Here is a 21,376-nt window from a genome sequence, read left to right on the forward strand (position 1 = left end):
GTTTCAGTATATCATATATCAGTTCTGCTTTATTCTTGTGTTCTGTTTCTGTTACTGCTTTGTACAGCACATTGTCTTTCTGTTTTCTGTGTTTGATGACTGGACTCATAAAATGTTTTGAAATATGAAAAAAAATATATATATACACTGTAACTAAATGCATTTAATGATATGTTTACTGCTGAGAAATACAGATGAAGCCACTTGATAATTGGGAAATGTAGTCAAGAATTTCCATCCGTTATGAAATCACCCATTCATTGCAAAACTTCTGTTATTGCTCTGAGAGATCTCATCATCGCTATGGAAAACCCGTCTTTGCTACACTTTTAAAAACAATAAATTGCAAAATGTAAATGAATCATGATTCTTTTCCATGGAGTCCCACCCTTTGCACACACACTGGTATTCCTATCACTATGTTGACTCTCCATAGACGTAATTAGGAAAATAGTCGATCTCCGAATGCGAATGAACTAACTCTGAATATTAGTATTGTTTCTTATATGAGGATCCTTTTTCAAATACAAGGTCAATATTGATTTTCACTAACGACAAAACAACAAATTATCCGTGAATTTATCTTGAACTAAGCTTTAGGAGCTCCCCATCTTTACTCTCCTCCCTGTTACGGAGATCGACTATTTTTGACTGACAAAATGCCGGCGGACAGAAACACAGTGAGTTGTTCAAAACCTTTCTTTTTAGTAAACTCTGTGTACACACAAGAGCAGAATGAGAGGTGGCAACTTCCCATGGTACATGTAAAAAAAAAAAAAAAGTTATACTGGTAATGAGGGACAAATTCTGAACTATCAGCCATTTCAACTGAAAGATGAAGGCTATAATACTAACGTTGGATTAGAAATCTTTAAAGTATAATCGTTTTCTCTGTTTTTAGCAATGTGTGTGAAAGTATGTTTGTTAGTTTGTGTGTGTGTGTGTGTGTGTGTGTGTGTGTGTGTGTGAGAGAGAGTATGGGAGTATGAGAGTATGTATATGTATGTGTATGTGTGTGTGTAAGCATATTAATGGAGTAATCATGGAAAAATGGCCTTGCTGTAGTGGAGATTACTGGAAGAAACAAACACTTTCAAAATAAAATAAATTGATTCCTTAATTTGTACACAAAGTGCATTTATTTATTAATTTTGATCAAAACTATATGGAATCCAGGATATTTTGATTACCAAACAATAAAACAATGCATTTTGGGAAAAATTCCAGGTAATACTGAGCCTCAAAAGAAATGATGCCTAGTCTGTAAGATGCAGTAAACTACACTCTCAGAAAATACAGTACATAATTGTACATTTAGGGGAACAATGGCTTGTCACTGGGCCTGTACCCTCAAGGGTCCATATTTGTACCTTAACTAATACCTTTATTTTTTACATCCAGCACAAAATCAAAGAGATGTATGAGCTAATGGTGTTCTCTGACCCCAAATAAACAGATATTGTAATGTTCACAATCTACAATATACAGTTAATTCTCCTGCTTAGTATGTGTGTAAATAGTTGTGCTTAAATCTTTGGGTGTATTTTTACACAACAACATATTTTGTCACACCGTAGTGATGCAAAGTTCCACGCTCTTGTAAAGACTATGGACTAACTTTAAAACATAATCTTTACACAGGAATCACATGTGTCCAAAACATCCATGCACAGTAAAATCTCCAGTGTTGAAATCCTGGTGTTAAGGACTTTTAGAGTAAAGAGTTAATTTTCTGGTGTTGAATTAACACTGCTAGTGTAAACTGGTGAAAATATGTGGAGTTAAATTAATAACACCGAGAGAGTGTAATTAGTTACATCCGGGACATTTACTCGCTGGGCGCGACCAGACGAGCTGAAACTTTTTTCAAAGACGCCATTTTCTTTGACTCGCGATGCAAGGCATACGAGGAGGGAAAACGCATCAATTAAGTGTTTTATTGCATTTATACATGCATTTTATAACATATTGTTTTATAACAATATGCATATGCTGTGCATGGCTAAACTGCTCTCAGAGGGGCATTTTCCATGACCCGCGATGTGGAGCAGACCAGGATGGTGTTGCTTTTTAACAGGGAAACGACGAAAGTAAGTGTTTTAACTAATTTACAATATGTAATACATTGATTTATAGCGATATTTAAATGCTCTGCGCGCGTAAACGAGCCAAAACTTTTTTCAAAGGCGACGTCATCTTCTTTGACTCAATACGGAGCTGACGACGAGGAGATTTGCTTGTAACGTACATTCCCGTTAACAGGGAAAACACAGAAAGTAAGTGTTTTTACCTAATTTAAAACATGTATTTCATGGCATTATATTGTTTTGTAACGATATTTATGTGATGTGCGCGCTTAAACCTTTCTCACAGACTCGTTACGTTAGGCCCTCCATCTTCTTTGACTCGTGACGCAGTGCAGACACGGAGTTTGCTTTTAACAGTGAAAACACAGAGTAAGTGTTTTAACTTATTTACAATACGTGTTTTATAATGTTATATTGTTTTATTATAATATTTGTGACGTGCAAATATCATAAAGTAGTCTATGTATTTATCCTCAAACTATCTTTTACTCTCGTTTGCCAGCACACCTAACGTATAGAGCTGGTAAGTCCCGCCCCTTCCGTAAAACCCCGCTGGACCTCAAAGTTGAAAAACCGTCAATGCAAGTGAATGGGAGAAAATAATTATTTTCTGGTCCCGTTTGAATTATGCCATGAATGTGAACATATGTTGTCTGTGAATTTTTTATATAATCTTTCATGTTACAAGTTTGACAGTATATGGTATGATTCGTCGGCTAGCAGTTGTGGAAAAGACATAACGAGAAAGACTACATGTCGCCTATGTGACGTCACCCCATAAAGTTGACTTACCCGTGGTTTTCACCAACCTCAACGATTTTGTCCTCTCCCTGAAAGAAGGCGGTGAAGTGCACCAAAGACACAGTCATGTTTAGCGGGATCCGTGAGCTAGAGCCGTGTGCTAGTGGTGGTGACGTTTCAAACGCGTCGAAAGCAGCGAAGAGTTGTAGTCCACAAAGTGCTTTCACACAAAGTCTAACCGTATCAAACTTCTACCCGCTAAATTGTAGCATTCTTTACACGAAAAGTTCTATAAAAAATTCACAGACAACATATGTTCACATTCATGGCAAAATTCAAACGGGACCAGAAAATAATTATTTTCTCCCATTCACTTGCATTGACGGTTTTTCAACTTTGAGGTCCAGGGGGATTAGCGGAAGGGGCGGGACTTACCAGCTCTATAACGTTAACTGAAAAACAGAAGAACAACTCCACAAACTGCGGACCGACAATGCACGTGAAATTGTCACTTTATTTCCGTATTTGGAGGACCAATTTTCTTAAAATTGGTAAGTAATTCTTTCAGATTAAATATGTATGCAAAATGTATTTATCAGATTTACTTTTGGTTGATGTTTGGATATGCTTTAAATGTATTGATTTTGCTATTTGTGTTTGCTAGGAGGATTTCTATGATGCACCAAGTGGCTAAGAGTAGCAGGCTGGGTGTTTAAAGACTGTACAGACGAACCTGGTGATGGTAAAATTTAACAGATAACATACATGAGAGAATCATGGGCACAAACATAAAAAATAATCATAGCTTTGTTGCTATTTGGTAGATTTTCTGTGTTTCATAACACTCATTTTGAATTTGTCCAGTCAAATTATTTTACAAAAGTAAATGTTTTTTTTTTTTTTTTTTTTTTTTTTTACTTAAAATGAGTTCCCTTTCAAGGGAACTCGAGCTGCGTCGAGACGCGATGCGTTCCCACCGCGTCTCGACGCAGCGTCTCGTTCCCTCTCAGGGAACCAGGGTTACATACGTAACCTGAGACGTTTTCAAACCTTTTCATGATTTGACAGGTATATGTTTTCTTGCTGTTTAATTTTAGACTCAGCTGATTGGGAAAAATCTGCCCATCACCTGCCCCCAACATCACAAAGCCACAACAACGGAGCCGGCAGCTGACTATTTTGTGAGATTTCTTAAGGTGCGTGCCTTAATTTATTCTTAAAGGGATAGTTCACTTTGAAATTAAATTTTGGTATGTTTTAGCTTACCTCAAGGGCATCCAAGATGGGTTTTTTTTCATTTCTGCAGTAGTTTCAATTTGGATATTTTTAGGTCAAACCGTTCTTGTCTGTCAGTCATATAATGCAGGTCTATGGTCACCACCTCAAAGAGCATGCACAGAGAAGTCCAAATTAAACAATTCCCCATCGTAAGTACGCATTGATGGCCTAAGACACGAAACGAGCGGTTTGTGTGAGAAAACTAACAGTATTTAACCGCTCGTTTCGTGTCTTAGGCCATCAATGTGTACTTACGATGGGGAATTGTTTAATTTGGACTCTGTGCATGCTCTTTGAGGTGGTGACCATAGACCTACATTATATGACTGACAGTCAAGAAAGGTTTGATCTAAAAATATGAAACTTCCATCCTTCGGAAGAGACGTTAAACCGAGGTCCTGACTCTCTGAGGTCATTAAAAATCCCAGGATGTCTTTCGAAAGAGTAGGGGTGTAACCCCGGCATCCTGGCCAAATTTGCCCAGTGGCCTCTGTCCATCATGGCCTCCTAATCATCCCCATATACTGATTGGCTTCATCACTGTCTCCTCTCCACCAGTAAGCTGGTGTGTGGTGGGCGTTCTGGCGCAATATGGCTGCCGTCGCATCACCCAAGTGGATGCTGCACATTGGTGGTGGTTGAGGAGATCCCCCCCTTCTATGTAAAGCGCTTTGAGTGCTGAGAAAAGCGCTATATAAATGTAATGAATTATTATTATTATTAAACTACTGCGGAAACAAAGACACCTACATCTTGGATGCCCTTGAGGTAAGCTAAAACATACCAACATTTTATTTGAGTGAACTATCCCTTTAAAGGGTTAGTTCACCCACAAATGGAAATTCTGCCATTAATTACTCACCCTCATGTCGTTCCAAACATGTAAGACTTTCTTTCATCTTCACAACACTATTTTTAATGAAATCTGAGAGGTTCCTGTCCCTCCATTGACAGTCCACGCAACTACCACTTTCAAGCCCCAGAAAGGTAGAAAGGTACATCATTAAAGTACTCCATGCGACTCCAGTGGTTTAACATACATTTTATTAAACTATGCAAGTGCTGTGTTTGCAGCAAAAAAACATTTACCACGTAATTTATAAAATATTCATTTCCAACATGTGTTCATGAGAACATTACAACTCGTGCATGTTGTTAATGCGAGAGCAGATGTTGTTGTGTGATTGTGCATTGAAGATTAATATTTTGTAAATAAAGTTGAGTTCAAATTGTCGTAAAAAAAGTCGTAAAATTGAGGTCAAACCACTGGAGTCACATGGATTACTTGTGATTTTCTTTATACCTTTCCGTGGCTTTGGAAGTGGTAGTTGAATAGGCTGTCGATCAAGGGACAGAAATCTCTTAGATTTCATTAAAAATAACTTCATTAAGTGTTCCGAAGATGAGCAAAACTCTTACTGGTTTGGAACAACATAAGGGTGAATAATTAATGACAGAATACAAATTTTTGGATGAATAAAGTCTTTAATTTACTTGGAAATCAGTAAATTCAAGTCTTAATCTTACCAAAATAGTTTCTTGTTTGAGTCACGAAAGTCTAAGATGGTTAAACTTTTTCCACCATAAACTTGCTGTATTTATAAAACACAAATTGTATTGATTGTATTTGGTCTGGTTTTGTGTTGTCTAGGGAACCAGCACTCCAGGATTTTGAGAAAGTTGGATCTGCACAGCCTTTCCTTCTCTGTGAAACAACTATGCACTGAACTTTACTGTTAGCAACTGGACACAACTGATCCACTCATATTCTGCAATTGTTTTTCATCTGCTGAATGTTGTTGACCCAAGCACTGCTGTACTGTTGCAAAGTCGAAGGTACTGAATCAACTTCACTGACACAGAGCTTACATTCACTGACATGTACAGGACTTGAGGTATTACAGACCATTTGAATAAGCAGCTTTCATATAATTCTGGTGACAGAAATGCCTATATTGTGCCTTCATCATTTATTTTTAAAGTTAACCTATGATGTTAGTTAATAAAAAAACAACTGTTTGCATTTTGCCATTATTTTTAACTTTACAATGAACAGAATTCTACTATGATCCCAGACTGAGGTTACAATTTAACTTTCTGGATTGTTTTTAAATAAAGGTTTGAAAGAGTAATTATAGAGTGATGTGTTTATTTCAAAGAGTTTATTTTACAGTTCTTTAAAGTGGCAGATGCAGAACACTAATAAGAAAAACTGGTAACTCCCTTAGTGTTTTTATTTGTAAAAATGTGTTTTATCAACACCAGGATGGTGTAATATTTAACTCCTATAAGGTTGAGAAGATTGTGATTTCCATTTTTTTTTTAAAGTGTTAGGTCAACACCAGAACAGTGTAGAATTTTAACTGCACCCAGCTCTGTAACAGTGGTGTTGTTCTCTGCATTGGTGTTAATATTTTACTCTCTTAGTGTTCATATTGTAACACTGTGTCGGTGTTGCGAGAGGCAACACTTTTGAAAGTGTTGAACTAACACTTTGTGGGTGGTTCCCATATATACACTTTTAAAGTGTTGAAATTAACTCTATGGATGTTGATTTCCGGATTTCAAATTTACTGTGTGTAAGATTCAAAAAACCAAATCACTAAGAAAAGAGGGTTGAAAAGCGCCGTTTATAATAAAAACACAAAAGTTCTAGTCATCTTGTCCAGACAGCAGACGACACTGTTTCACATTTTGTATGTTGAAATAAATATAATTAAGAATTTAAGTGATAGTCTTTGTTTGACTAAATTGATACTTCGTTTTAGTGCAACATTCCCTCTATCTATGATGTGGAATCACACAAAGTATTAACAAGAAAAGTAAGTGCTGTTTTACACTTAAACTATTTCAACAGAATCACATCTGACTATTGCACTGAGAGATGCATAGGAACAGGAATTTATGAAAATCATGAACAAATATTGCATAAAGAGAATTAAATGACGGTCCTTCTACATGAGTGTTAAAGACTAAAATCATATTTCTTTTAGAACATCTTTTTGCTATGTCTACGAAACATCGACGTGAAAGACGAGTATTGCTGTTTTTCTGTTACCTATAAAACTATTACACTTCAAACTCGTCTAACTATTACACTTAAAGATGTGCATTTCGCAGCACAGTCATAGATACACAGGTATTTTGTGTATGTCACTAAACAACAGTTAAGCAAATTAATTACAGTTGATAAGGGGTATTTTTAAGTGAAAGGGGGGATAATTCATTTTTTTATTCTGTCCACACCAATACTTTGACACCAAAGTTTTAGACATCGGTCTTTTAGGCCTGATCCAGAAAACAGATGTGGTGTTTTATGTCTTAATACTTGTTCTTCTTTTTATGAAAACATGTGGTAAGCAGTTTTTGGCCTCATCAGCATAATGCCAAAATGTTTTAACATATCGTAAATTTCAATTGTTAGATAAATCATCTAACTATTATATCTAACAATCAACAGTTATATGTGAAACAAGCTCAGTCGCATTAGAGTTGGATTCTTCTTGATATTGAACATTGTTATTGAACCGCATGTTTAACATTGCTATTGTTCTCGGCCTCATCAAAGTTCACACAAGTCACACAGTTTTCACCGGAGCATACCGACTCTGAAACAAGACCAAATATTAGCACGTAACATTTTGGACACCTTTGTTTTTATGCATCTTTGATTTTGTTTGCATTTCTTCTGAAACACCCTGTTTTGAAATTGTTTACCAGTTTTTAACATCACCATTCTCAATCTATTGCAGCGTGTCTATTTTCCTGACACTTTGGAAAACAGACTTCCTAGAATGTCGGCAGCTGGTAGAAATTTCTGTTGCCTGCTCCACCTAATCTACAGCAAAAGAAAACATTTACAAGAGTTGCGAATGTGCAAATGTACGTTAAAATGTATGTGATGAAATTTTAAATGCCACGAAACAAAGACAAGAACACATCTTTCTATAAGTGACCCTCAAAATCTGTGCATACAACAAAACACATGTATGTGTACAATGATTTACCAGAAAATTACTTTTGTCTCTTTGTTTGAAGAAAAACTTAAATCAGTTGGTGCTTAATAACTATTGAAGCTATTAAACACCCCTGCATTCGGTAATGACGTGTTTTATGCAATATTTATATCACGTTTTAATTTCAACTCAATACATTTGAATGCGCTAAAGGGATATAACTGAACTTTAACATCTTAATATTTGGTCAAATTAACTCAAAGCATGCGCAAAATGAAATACATCCTAGATACTTTCTAAATGTTTGTTACAGAACTTATTGTGAACAATTCACACATAAAAAAAAAAAAAAAACTCTTTTGATGTTATTAATAGTAATCTCTCTGGTGGCATATGCATAACTTCTCCATGATGTTACTTCTGATTCAATGTGGCTTTAATCCTATATAGCTGTTTACGACATCATGATGACGACACCCCTATACAACCCCTCCAGCGGGGCGGGCTGAGCTCTATCAGTTGTCCTGATAAACTCTACACAGAGCTCAGCCTCAGTTATCGCACACAACCCCGGCTTTCCTATCTGAAGGGCTCTAGCTCTACTAGCCATGGACTGCTGTGCTACTGCATCATCTAATTGATCAAAAGTTGAAGGAACATTGTCTGGTTGTTGTCAAAGTCAAAGTCCACTTCAACATTCCTGTTTGTCTGAGCCTGACGCAAACTACGCTTCTTCGACTCATGCTTCTGACTCACTCAGGAATTTCCAGGAACTAACAGTATCTTTCATCATCGAATAGGGGACTATTCGAAAATCTAAAAATCTAAAAACTTCTGAAATGGCGACGCAAAACCTGATGGAGAGCGACTGCCCGTTGAGTTCTGGTGATTCTGTGCACATGCAGCCGGAGGTGTGTGAGTGCGCCACGGGCAAAGAGTGTCGTTTAAGAGCTACGCTAGACTGTATATTTAAAGATCATTTTAGAGGCCAGATGGTTGGCTTGATGCACAGGATCATCGATGCTGCGCATGATATGAAAAACGATTGTGCTCGGGATACTAAACGTGTAACAAATCTCAAAAATGAAATGGATGTCATAAGAGGCCTGACAAATTCTTGGACAGATGAGTTACCCCCATGTTTTTTAACGGCAAAGAGCCGATCGGCGTAATCCTCAGAAAAGTTCTGGATGTGTTGTGTGTATGTAGTGACGAGTTCGGAGTCACCGAAATACTCTGTATGTGTACATTTGTAACAGATCTCTGTGTGTCACAGGTGTCAAAAAATGCACAAACTGACATTGGTGAAATAGTTGAAAGTCTGGTCAGCTTTACCCTAGAGCAAAACATGATAGCCTGCCGCGATTTTCTATTCTGGTTAGACCATCTGTAAATATCGTTATTGTTTTACTTTATGTATGTAATGCCGGTCTATCATTTTCTTCACTACCTCAATGTATGAACGTATACTCAAAAGTATAATGTTGAAATTATTAAGGTCAAAAGGTCAAACCCATCAATCATAATTAAATAAAAAGCCATCAATCATTTTGACACAAGCTGAATCTTAATACTACTAATAAAACAATCAGGGCGCGCTTTCATGGTCTCCCTGAACTGGAGCACGTCTCAAAAATAAACCACAAGCAACATAACTTACCAGTTTTGGAAATGTTGTTTTGAATTTATTGCACCAGTGTGTTAGACTATGTTGTAGTGTGTGTGATTTTGAGGGCTTGTGTGTCCTGTTTGAGGGCAAAGTTTGGCTTTTCAGCAAGAGTGAATGGTTTTGAGTCTAGGGCTTCATTTTGAACTAAAAATAGGATGTTTGGGGAATTGGGTGAGACGTTATGGATTTGTGTTTACAGTTTTGAGAATACGAGGCATTGTTTCAAGAAATGTGTTTAAGCAATCGAGAAAAACTGTAATCAGTAATAAGTATCCAGCTCTTTACATTAAATTAGTTGAGTTTACAATTAGTTAATGAACTAATAAAATAATTAAACAAAGATTAAATTAAGATGCTAACTATATATTTCTATTTAGCATTGCTTGTTCCACCACGCAAATGACTGTTTTTAAGGTGACAATCTGTTACACATTTGAAGATTTACTGTATCTTGAAGATTGTTGTATTGTATTGTATCTTCTGTTATAAAGATGAAGACTGACCTTTCGTTAAATAAAGAAATACGCACATAATGTTGTAAATAAGCACATAATGTTAGATGTTCTGTTTTGATTACTTTTTGAATTTTGTATAATAATATAATGTATAAAGATATATTAACAATAAATCATATATGTTATATAAAACATATATAAAATACATATATCTAAAAAGGGCCTCATTGATTACCTTTGCCTGGGGCCCCCACTCGCTCTATTGGTCTCTTGTGTTGATGAGCACATGCTGTGTATAATGGATCCATGTTTTTTTTGTGTGTGTGTTTTAATCAATGTCAAATTGAGTTAAATACTGGTTTAAACAAACTGAATTTAGTCAATATGTTGTTTATTAAATGTCTATGTTGAAAGAGAAGGGCAATATTTGAGCTAAAGCCCAGTATGAGTAATTTGTTCATAAAGGTGTGTATGTGTAATATGTGAGTATTTTCATTTTATTTTATTTTTTTCCAGCTCAGGCTGGAAACCTGTACATTCTTCTATCCTGCTCCCGTTACAAATCTGTGGGGACCAATCACAAACTGGCTTATCCACCTTGCGCGCTATTTGGTGGGTTTCATTAAATCCAATTCCTTTTAGGATATTTGAAATTTCAGTGAAACTTAATGTGTGTGAAAACCCCGTACACGTCCATACACTTGAGATGCACAGAGATGATCAGATACAGGACATTTCTGATTACACACACTAGATGTGTTCAGAGATTTCCAGTATACCAGCAATTGCTGATGTTGAAATGTTTAAATCCTGGTAAGCATGAGGCCAAGAAAGTTCTCAGTTCTTATAGATTTATTAAAATCCTAAAGCAATCCAACAGTGCCAGATGTTACATAATGGTCAGCATGTACAACACACTTCAACTCTACACCTTTTATAGGTGACAACATGTGGACTACAGCGCCATCTCCTGACTAATACACAAACACTACATTCCCCCATTACTTAAAGGATTAGTTCACATCAACATGAAAATGTCCTGATAATTTACTCACCACAATGCCATCCAAGATGTTCATGTCTTTCTTTCTTCAGTGGAAAAGAAATCAAGTTTTTTGAGGAAAACATTTCAGGATTTTTCTCCACACAATGGACTTCAACGGTCACCAAATTGTTGAAGTCCAAATCAATGCAGTTTCAAAGAGCTCTGAAGTGCTTCACAGGGCTCTACACGATCCCAGCTGAGGAATAGGGTCTTATCTAGTGAAACGATCACTCATTTTCTAAAACAAATAAAAATATCACTTTCAGTGTCAGTGTTGCTATATTCATAGACGCGCACATTCCACTCTTACGCACACACACCGCACACATTGCCGCATATTTAAAAAGTGCGGATTTCTTTCTTGTTTATTTTTCTTTATTTTTCTTTCTTACGCTTTTAAAGTTGAATTGTGTTTCGGTAACACTTTATAATAACTGCACACTATGTTATTACGCACGCACGCTATTAGTTAAACATTAGTAAACAGTTAATTCATCATTTATAAAGCATAGATAGACATTAATAAGCAGTTTATAATAGCTATAAATGCTTTATTTTTTTATTTATAAGCATATCTATAATGTGTTTAATAATTGTATTTTCATACTTTCTTAATGATCAATTTATCATTTCTAAATGAAGTATTGCATTATTTACAAACCGGTTATTTAGGAGTTGTTGTCAGTGGTTCATAAGATCACTTAAGTGTAAGTTAACGATTAATAAACTATTTAAATGTACATTCATACATCTTAAATATTTCTATGTTCTGTATCACTGTGTTGTGTTTGTTTCCTTTTTCTGTTTAGAAGATAACTGTAAAATCTCCTTTGTAAAAGCTTTACAAGGCATAACTAGGCCTCACTTTAGATGAGCTCACAAAAAAAGTTAACTGACCACAACTAAATGCTTTATAAATACCTGAATTAACCATTAATTATTCACACACTAAGTAACTATTACAATATTTCCTGATTGGTGAGGTGAAAGGTTAGCCCCGCCCCCTGTTGGAGAGTTTCCAGAAGATCGCGTACAAGCAGAAATGTAGAGATTGCGAACGAGTGAGAGCAGATGCGATTGAGTGATTTGAGGGAGAACAAACTGTTTAATAATCCAGCAATAGATTATTAACAAGTTGAGAAGTAGATTTATGAGGTATTAATTCTTTAAAAAGCCCACGCTATGAGAAGAGTGCGATGTGAATCTGAACGCGACGAGAAGAAAAGACACTGGCGTGATAGGATCTGAACTAAATCTTTTTCTTTGAGAAAATACTTTTTTTTTGTCTCTGATTTATATTTCTCCTTGGTGAGTACCAATTTCTTCATTAGAGATGTATTTAGGTAATGTGGATACTGTTTTTGGACTCTTAATGTGAAAAATACATTTGAAAAAGTGATGAGTGATATAAAAAATGTTTGAAAATGCTTTAAGTGTTTTCTAATACAATCTGTGAGTGCATATAGTTATGTTTAAGTGTTTGCAAGATTATATTTAGTTCTGTACACAGACTCTAGTGTGTTAATCAAGCACATGGTGACTAGCATGTCTATGTGTTGCCTATATCCAAATAATTGAAACAGACATTTTGGTCATTAGAAACTGTTTATTTGAATGAGTTACTGATGATTGTTTTGGCTTTGTTTTTGCAAGGCCAGGTTTTTTTTCTTGTGTTTTATTTTTCTCTTTTGTGAGTGTGTGAAAAATTGCTGCTGTGATCCTGAATCCTGTCCTGGCTGTGGACTCTTATCCCGGGTTTGGACTGGCGAGCCATCCCATTGTTTCGTACCTGGAAACAGAGGAAAAGGAGTTGTGAAAAAAGGAGTTTTCTGATTGGGTAGGACAGAACTGCATACAGTACATTGTGTTTTTCAAGTTTTCCAGGATTTCCCTGAAGACAAAATTAATTCGGTAACACTTTATAATAATGTTCAGTTGTAAGGCATTTAAAAGTGGTTAGTTAATGATGAACTAATCATTTACAGAACATTCATAAATGATTAGCAAGTGACATACTAACATTTTAGGTATGTTTTGTAAATTCCGTTACAAGTCATTTACAAGTGATTAGTAAATGATTAATTAATTATTCACGAAACATGACTATGCATTCATAAATGATTAATAAGTGATATATTAATTATTGTATGTATATTTTGTAGATTCAGTTAGAAGTAATTTACAATTGATTAGTAAATGATTAACTAATCATATACAAATGTTTAATAAATAATGTATTTTTTGTATGTATGTAGCAATTAGATGGTGCAGAAAGTGCTGTAAATGCCTTGAATACATGTACAGATCATTAGTAACATATTTACGAGTGATGAATAGTTTACACTTTAGATTAGGGGATGCAGAAAGTGTTGTAAATCATTTATAACACATTCTGCATCCCCTAATCTAAAGTGTAAACTATTCATCACTTGTAAATGTAGATTAGTAGATTCGATTCGTTGATCTTATGCCTTTTTGGTTCTTGAAGTGGTAATCTACGAATGATGTGTAACACATTTACAAGTGATGAATAGTTTACACTTTGGATTAGGGGATGCAGAAAGGGTTGTAAATGATTTATTCATTCATTTACACATCTATAACAGGTGTTGAACACTGTAGTGTGTACTGTAGTGTAAGTGCTGACTGGTGAGAGTATAGACAGCTGTCTTCTGTAGTGTAGTGTGCACTGCAGTGTAAGTGCTGACTGGTGAGGGTATAAACAGCTGTCTTCTGTAGTGTGTAGTGTAGTGTAGTGTAGTGTGCACTGCAGTGTAAGTGCTGACTGGTGAGGGTATAAACAGCTGTCTTCTGTAGTGTGTAGTGTAGTGTGTAGTGTGCACTGCAGTGTAAGTGCTGACTGGTGAGGGTATAGACAGCTGTCTTCTGTAGTGTGTAGTGTAGTGTAGTGTAGTGTGCACTGCAGTGTAAGTGCTGACTGGTGAGGGTATAAACAGCTGTCTTCTGTAGTGTGTAGTGTAGTGTAGTGTAGTGTAGTGTGCACTGCAGTGTAAGTGCTGACTGGTGAGGGTATAAACAGCTGTCTTCTGTAGTGTGTAGTGTAGTGTAGTGTGTAGTGTGCACTGCAGTGTAAGTGCTGACTGGTGAGGGTATAGACAGCTGTCTTCTGTAGTGTGTAGTGTAGTGCAGGGGTTTTCAAACTGTGGGTCGCGACCCATTTGTGGGTCGCAGATTGGGAAGAGGTGGGTCGCGCAGTCACTATTGGCTGCAGCTAATGAATGACACACACACAAACATTTTGCACGATGTACCAACGTTAAATAGAAATCGCTATGAGATCGCATTACACAGGAGAATTCAAATGTCACGAAAGGCGCTGCGTTTCCCAAAAGCATCGTGTGCCTAAGTAGATCGTAAAACCATTGCCACTTATGGTCTCTACGATTAGCTTAGCTCCCGATGCTTTTGGGAAACGCAGCAGAGACCTGAATCAGCCTTTCGTGACATTTGAATTATCCGGTGTAATGCGATCTCATGCAGAATGCAGAGCAGTGATTGGAGTAAACGAGTTTCTTCTTGTTAATAATGCGCACAGAACCGCTTAATGAACCGCGCCGCTCTGAGACGCTGAAATTGTTAACACAACAAGCGCGCGCTTCATGAAACAAATCGCACTGATTTCTCTGTCGTCTGTGCAACACAGCACTGTTGTCTTTCAGAGATATGGTCGTCGTAAGAGTGCATTGTTTGCGTTCCCTTGCATGCATTTTGCTACAACGCAAAAAATATAGCCTATATATAAAAAGTATTTCACATGTACACACACGAGCACGAAAGCGTTTTCTGCGCTGAACAACACAATGAATTTAACAACACTCGCAGCATACATATTAGTATTGAAATTCTAGGTCCTGGGCCTACTGTCAAATTAAATTATTAGTCTACTATATTTTTTTATATTCTGATTTTTGTCATATCAAACCTTTGGTTATGATTAAGCTTACTTAATCTTTTTTCATTTATTTAAATTTGTTCTGCCATGACTGGTAAATCAGTTGAGGAAGCAGACAAAAACTACTCAGTATTCTTCACATTATTTCAACAGCCATTAGGCTGTTAGGCTCTCAATTTTTGATAATGTGCCAAAAGTTTGTATTGCAATTAAACTTGTCATTCATACTATAACAAGGAAAAAAAACTGCTCCAAAGAGAACTAACGCCTCCCACCCCACATTCATGCTTTAAAATTATTTTATATTTTGGTGGGTCTTGAGATAGATTATTCTTGTCTAGGTGGGTCCTGGAATGGAAAAGTTTGGGAACCCCTGGTGTAGTGTGCACTGCAGTGTAAGTGCTGACTGGTTAGGGTATAGACAGCTGTCTTCTCTGAAACACATGGAGACTTTAACCACTGTGCACCTGATGTGAGCAAAACATTTAAAAAAAATGTAACAATTTATTAAACATTTATGAAATGCATAGTCATGTTTTGTAAATGATCAGTTAATTATTAACTAATCAATTGTAAATGACTTCTAACTGAATCTACAAAACATACATAAAATAATGAACATATCACTAATTAATCATTTATGAACGCATAGTCATGTTTTGTAAATGATTAGTTAATCATTAACTAATCACTTGTAAATGACTTGTAACGGAATTTACAAAACATACATAAAATGTTAGTATATCACTTGCTAATCATTTATGAATGTATAATAACTGAACATTATTATAAAGTGTTACCATTAATTCTCTTCATGGACTGAACTGCGTTAATTTTTTTAAAGTTAAACTTTCCTACTCAGTAATTTTTGGGAATTTGAAAACAAGACATTGAACTTGAAACTGAGAAACTTGAAACATATACTATCTTTAATAGACGTATTCATGTTTAAATACAATTTAAACAATGTAGGGCTATTATTCCATGCATTACTTCTACTTATATTAAGTTGCTCAAGCAAGTGGTAAAATATTTAACCATGTACTTATATTAAAATCACAAACATTTAAATTTAAACTTAAAATTGACAAAAACAGCCGACTCTCATGCCTTTTCTTTTGCATTTAAATTTTAATACTATTTAATAGGCTACAATAGATCTTGCATGTCACAAAGAACTAGTTTTTCCACCTCCACGAATGAGACGAGTGTTGTTCATAATGTCGCCTTGTTGAGGTAAATTGTAGTTTCCCTTGCTTTACCCCGGTCGCTTTATGTCTGTGACACAAAGTAATTGTAGTCTGACTACAAGTATATTAAAATGTAATGTAATCTAATTACAAGTACTATATATTTGGAATCTGATTATTTAATCCAGATTACATGAACCAGTTCCTACCCCGGGTTTACATCCAACACTCAACACATTACATGGGGGTTTGTAGAGGAAAGTTGAGTGTCACTCAGAGTCAAGACCATTCAAGACTAGAGGTCGACCGATTCATCGGTTTTGCCGATTAATCGGCACCGATAGTTGATTGGTGGAACTATCGTTATCGGCAAAAATACATACCGATAGTTTTTCCTGGTTGCGTCCGTTGCTGGAGCGGCTGAGAAGCGCACGCTGTCATTCATTACACAGTAAGAGAGAACTGAGAAGTGTCTGCTGGCATCATGCAGTACAAGAGCGGCCTCTAGAGGTGTAATAAAAACTATCGCTGATGCCTCGTTGTGTTTATTTCGACACGTGATTCTGCGTGCTGCACTGAGAGCACATGCTGCGTGGAGAGCGCTGACATCAGATGCGCGTTTAAAGCACCGACAGCTAAAAGGTAGCCTATGTATACAGTAAAACATTTTTTGTCATATCATTATAAAGTGATTAATTTGTTGACTAAATGCTGCATTAGTAGAGAAAGAACAGCACAACAGTATGTTTGTTTGCCTTCAAGGCTGAGAGGATGCTAACATTAGTAGTACCTCAAGCGGTTAAAACACTGACAAAAATAAACGTAAGTCCGACCCGAATGTTTAATGTCACAATTGTTACCTCTATTTGCATTAGTTTATATCCAGCTGGTTACTTTTATGCATTGAATATGCAGAGAAGTTGCATATTTTAAGCTAGAGACGCAAGATAGCAAACTGATATGTTCATACAGCTGACAGAAACGTATAAACAAATCAGAAAAGCATTCGATTTCGAATATTTTTTCGTCATCACTTTAATACATATTTTGTTATTTTGATTAGATAATCATCAAGTGTTTATAAAATAGAAGCAAAAGTGTGAGACTATACATTTAATATATATGTCATTTCAATGCTCTGGCATTGTAGATATTTAAGCATGACTGTTTGGATTTATATGAAATGATAACACTTACAATAAAATTCCATATGTAACATTAACTAAGGTTAATAACTTCTGTATAAGGATTGTTCATTATTTGTTAATTAACACGTACTAATACATGTTTAAATTAAGGTTTTTATTTGTTAACCATAGTTAATGCACTATCAAACTAACATGAATGATCAAGGTGCAATTGTATTGCTCAAATATTATACCGATCAAATTTTGTTACTTTTTTATTCATTAAGTTGGCTTGAAAAAGAACAGTTTAACAGTTACATTTTGAATGTAACTGGTTTTATTTGTTATTTAGAGTATTACTTTTTGTTTCAGTTTGAATGAATGTCTTTTATTGACTATTTTATATTCAATATTTATTCATATTATATACTTATTTCATTTAGCATGTTATCATGGTTCAATACAGTTTTATTATTTTTATAATAAAGTTCAGCACTGTTTTACTTGGAGTGTTATGTTTGTTTTTATCCAGTATCAATTTTAAAAACTATCGGTTGATTAATCGGTTATCGTCAAGTATGGCCCAACCTAGCTATCGTTATCGGTAAAATCCACTATCGGTCGACCTCTATTCAAGACCACAGAGCAAAATCCTCAGTGTTGAAGTACACAGTTCAGAGTCTATATGAGCCCAATCTACAGAGAGGACAAAGTTACACTGGTATAGTGTCACTATATAGCAACAGATTTAAACACTTGGTTGGTCAGATGAGAGTAAGTTAATAACCACAGGAGGAGCTGATGATGTTTAAAGGAGGAGCTGTAACTATATACAATGAAGAGGAAGACTGACTAGGGCTGTGACGGTATGGGATTTTTTCTTACCGCGGTGAAGAAGCAACAAATCTCGTGGTTTGGCGGTTTAAATTGTAAATATTAAAAAATAACTATTAATTAGGCTAAACATAAACAACCTTTTTTGAAGTGCAAAATAAAAGAGCAATAGTCTGAACGAGTGTTCGGCTGTTGGGCCGCTTAAGTGAATCGTCAAGTCCTGCTGCTTTATTTTTCGGTCTTCAGGTTTAGTGACAGGAAAACCAACATGTTAACTTTGTCTGGTTTCAGCGAGGATCTTAACGGAGTGACAATGTTGCCAGCCGCACTGAATACACGCTCCGAGGGTGTGCTCGTAGCACATATAGTCATATATTTTCTGGCAACTTTCGAATCGAGCCTGATTATCCCGCCACCAGGCAAGCGGATCAGAGTGCAGATCGAGGGCTTCCTCCTGCAAATACCTTGCGACTTCAGTGTCTGCACAGATTCTTTTTGGGACCGGATTGGAGGATTGTGCCTTTCTTTTTCTAAGCAGGTCCGCAAGATTAAAGATTGGAGGAGGAGGAGAAGATGATGGCGCACTTCCTCCTTTTCCCTGTCCAGCCGCAGCGGTACTCATGGCACCTTCTCCATCCCCAACATCACGATGCTCTTCGGGCATTGCCAGCTTCTCCTCCAGGAGCGCATCTCCGGGGTTGATGTCCTTGTATCTTGGGTCAATGAATGAGGCCTTTGCCAATAGTTGCTATGTTGCAGGTGCACTATATTTGTCTTTCAAGACTCCAACCATTTTTCTTTTCAGGTTGCGCATCAACTCCGTGTCTTCATCGGTTGGGAGCAAAAGATCCTCAGTTAATAACTGTAGGACTGGTTTAACAGAGGACACTGTAACTGTCTTCTCGGAAGACAGCGCATCTGTAAAATCTGTGACCTTCTTCAGCGCTGCATTAATGGATTCGAGGACTTTGATGTCCTGCCACGTCAGTATCAAATGTTGACCACGCCGGTCATCCATCAACACCCTCCTAATGGCTGGGACTTGCTCAAGAACGCACGCAACCATTTTCTGCTTAGTGCCCCACCTGGTAGGACAATCCTGTGAATACATTAAAAACACAATTGTAATCCCCAATTAGGCTATGTTTTTTGTCCTGTGCAATAAAATGTATTTATTTATACACCGTGCCACTACCTCCTTTTCGCGACCAGTGTAATGTTCACATAAATCTGTATTTTGTAGCCTAGGCCTATATACTGTATGATGCTCTTATTCTTATTTTCCATTTCTTTATTTTTTTATTTAATGTGTATTTTTGCCATCTGTTGTGTTTTATCTTACGGAGCCCCGCACATTACATGCAGGAAAAAACTAGGCTAAATCATACACACAATTTATAAATAGAGGGAACAAATTAGTAAATTGTATGGAACGGTTTAGCAAGTCGACGGAACAAAGTAGTAAATCGTCCGCACGATTTTGCAAATCGAGGGAACGAATTAGTAGCCTAAATAGTGTGCATAATTTAGCCTACATTTTTTTTCTTCAGGGCTCCGTAGTATCTGGAGCTGCTATAACAAGCGAATTTCTCCAGCTCGGGATCAATAAAATCTTATCTTATCTTGATCATGAAAATGGGTAGCAGAAATTCAGAGCATTGATTGGCGTTTCCATATGCCCAGTTATTTACAGGATTTTATATTTTGTTATTTTGTTTCGTATTCGCTTTGAAAATTTCTAATTAATACATCATAAACATATTAACAATAATATGAAATAACATTTATTTATATAACTTTGTTGTTTTTTTTCGATATCTTTTGAGTTTAATAGGAATTATGGAACAGGTTTTGTCATTGTTTCCAACCCATTATTTTGTAGAATAAATTATTCAAAGTTTCAACAAGTTGCGTTTGGACGAGTGCGTTTAAATCCACAGACTGTTACCTGAAAAACAACATCTAAAGAAATAAGAATCGAAGTTTAGCACAACTCACCAGAACTAAGCAATGTTGGGGCAGGTTGAGCTCAACTTGTTCTTTCTGCAGCTTTCTCTTCTTTTGCCAGCTCTGCGAGAACGTCGTCACCAATGTTCTGCACACACCCATGGCTCGGGCAGTGCGGTCCTTTTCTGACTTCAGATTATGGCCAAAGCAATTTAGCCATTTCCAGCCAAGTTTTCGCACCGCAGCCACAATATTTGCCCCATTGTCTGTGGTAATACAGACCAGTTTCCTCTCGTTCAGGGACCACTCTTGGAAGGAGGACCTGAGGGCTTCCGCCAGGTTGTCACCCGTGTGGCTTTCTGGCGTGAACACGGTTTTAGTTCCCAGTTTTGCCAGTTGCGCTGAGATAGTGTATGGTCAGGCTCATGTATGGCATCATGTTTACGTTTGACCACATATCAGTTGTCACTGAGAAATGATCAATGTTTTTTAAGTCCTGTATTATGCCATCCTTCACTGACAGATACTTTTCAGGGATCGCTGTTTGAGAAAAGTACTTTCGGTCAGGAAGTACATATTGCTTATCAAATGCCTGGTAGCATGGCTTTGAACACTGGCTTCTCAATGGTACGGAATGGCACCATTTCTTCAACCAAATAACGAGTCACGCTTCCTCTTTGGTTCTTCGCACCTCTCGCAAAGGCCTCGGAGACTCCCAACTGTCGCTGCTGGCCTGAGGTTGTAGGCTTAACGTTACCTAAGGTAGGTGTGCTGCACCCAAGTCTGGCAAACGCCACAGGATGGTTAATTCTAAGATGTGATCTTAAATTAGTGGTATTTCCTTGCGAGACGGATACTTTTGTGCGACAAATACGGCATACTGCCTTGTCCAAATTCACCGGCTGCCCCTTGTCACCTGCCTCAAAGCCAAAATGTGCTCAAATAGGCGACACAGTATTTGGCCGTCAACTGTTATTGCCTATACCACAAGAGAAGTATCGCTACTTGCAATTAAAATCTAACTCCTACTGTTTATGTTATGCTTTTGTCTTTTATGCCTGTGTTTGTGTGTATTTAATTGAACATTATCTGTAAACATCACAAGTACTGAAACCTAGCAGTTAATTAAATTAA

General features: G+C 36.6%; 1 protein-coding gene and 1 long non-coding RNA gene across 2 annotated transcripts in view; one reads left to right on the plus strand and one right to left on the minus strand.

The window, feature by feature from the left end:
* LOC311301705 (uncharacterized protein) overlaps positions 1 to 21,376 on the minus strand; it is a 571,741-nt gene that overhangs the window by 497,023 nt on the left and 53,342 nt on the right. The window lies entirely within an intron of this gene.
* Positions 2,723 to 6,238, plus strand: LOC311301775. Its single transcript, XR_014629499.1, has 4 exons — positions 2,723 to 3,379; positions 3,493 to 3,570; positions 3,926 to 4,024; positions 5,758 to 6,238. It is a non-coding gene; the product is annotated as an uncharacterized lncRNA (long non-coding RNA).

This window comes from Rutilus rutilus (assembly GCF_951802725.1).
Source record: "Rutilus rutilus genome assembly, chromosome: 1".
Lineage (NCBI taxonomy): Eukaryota > Metazoa > Chordata > Actinopteri > Cypriniformes > Leuciscidae > Rutilus > Rutilus rutilus.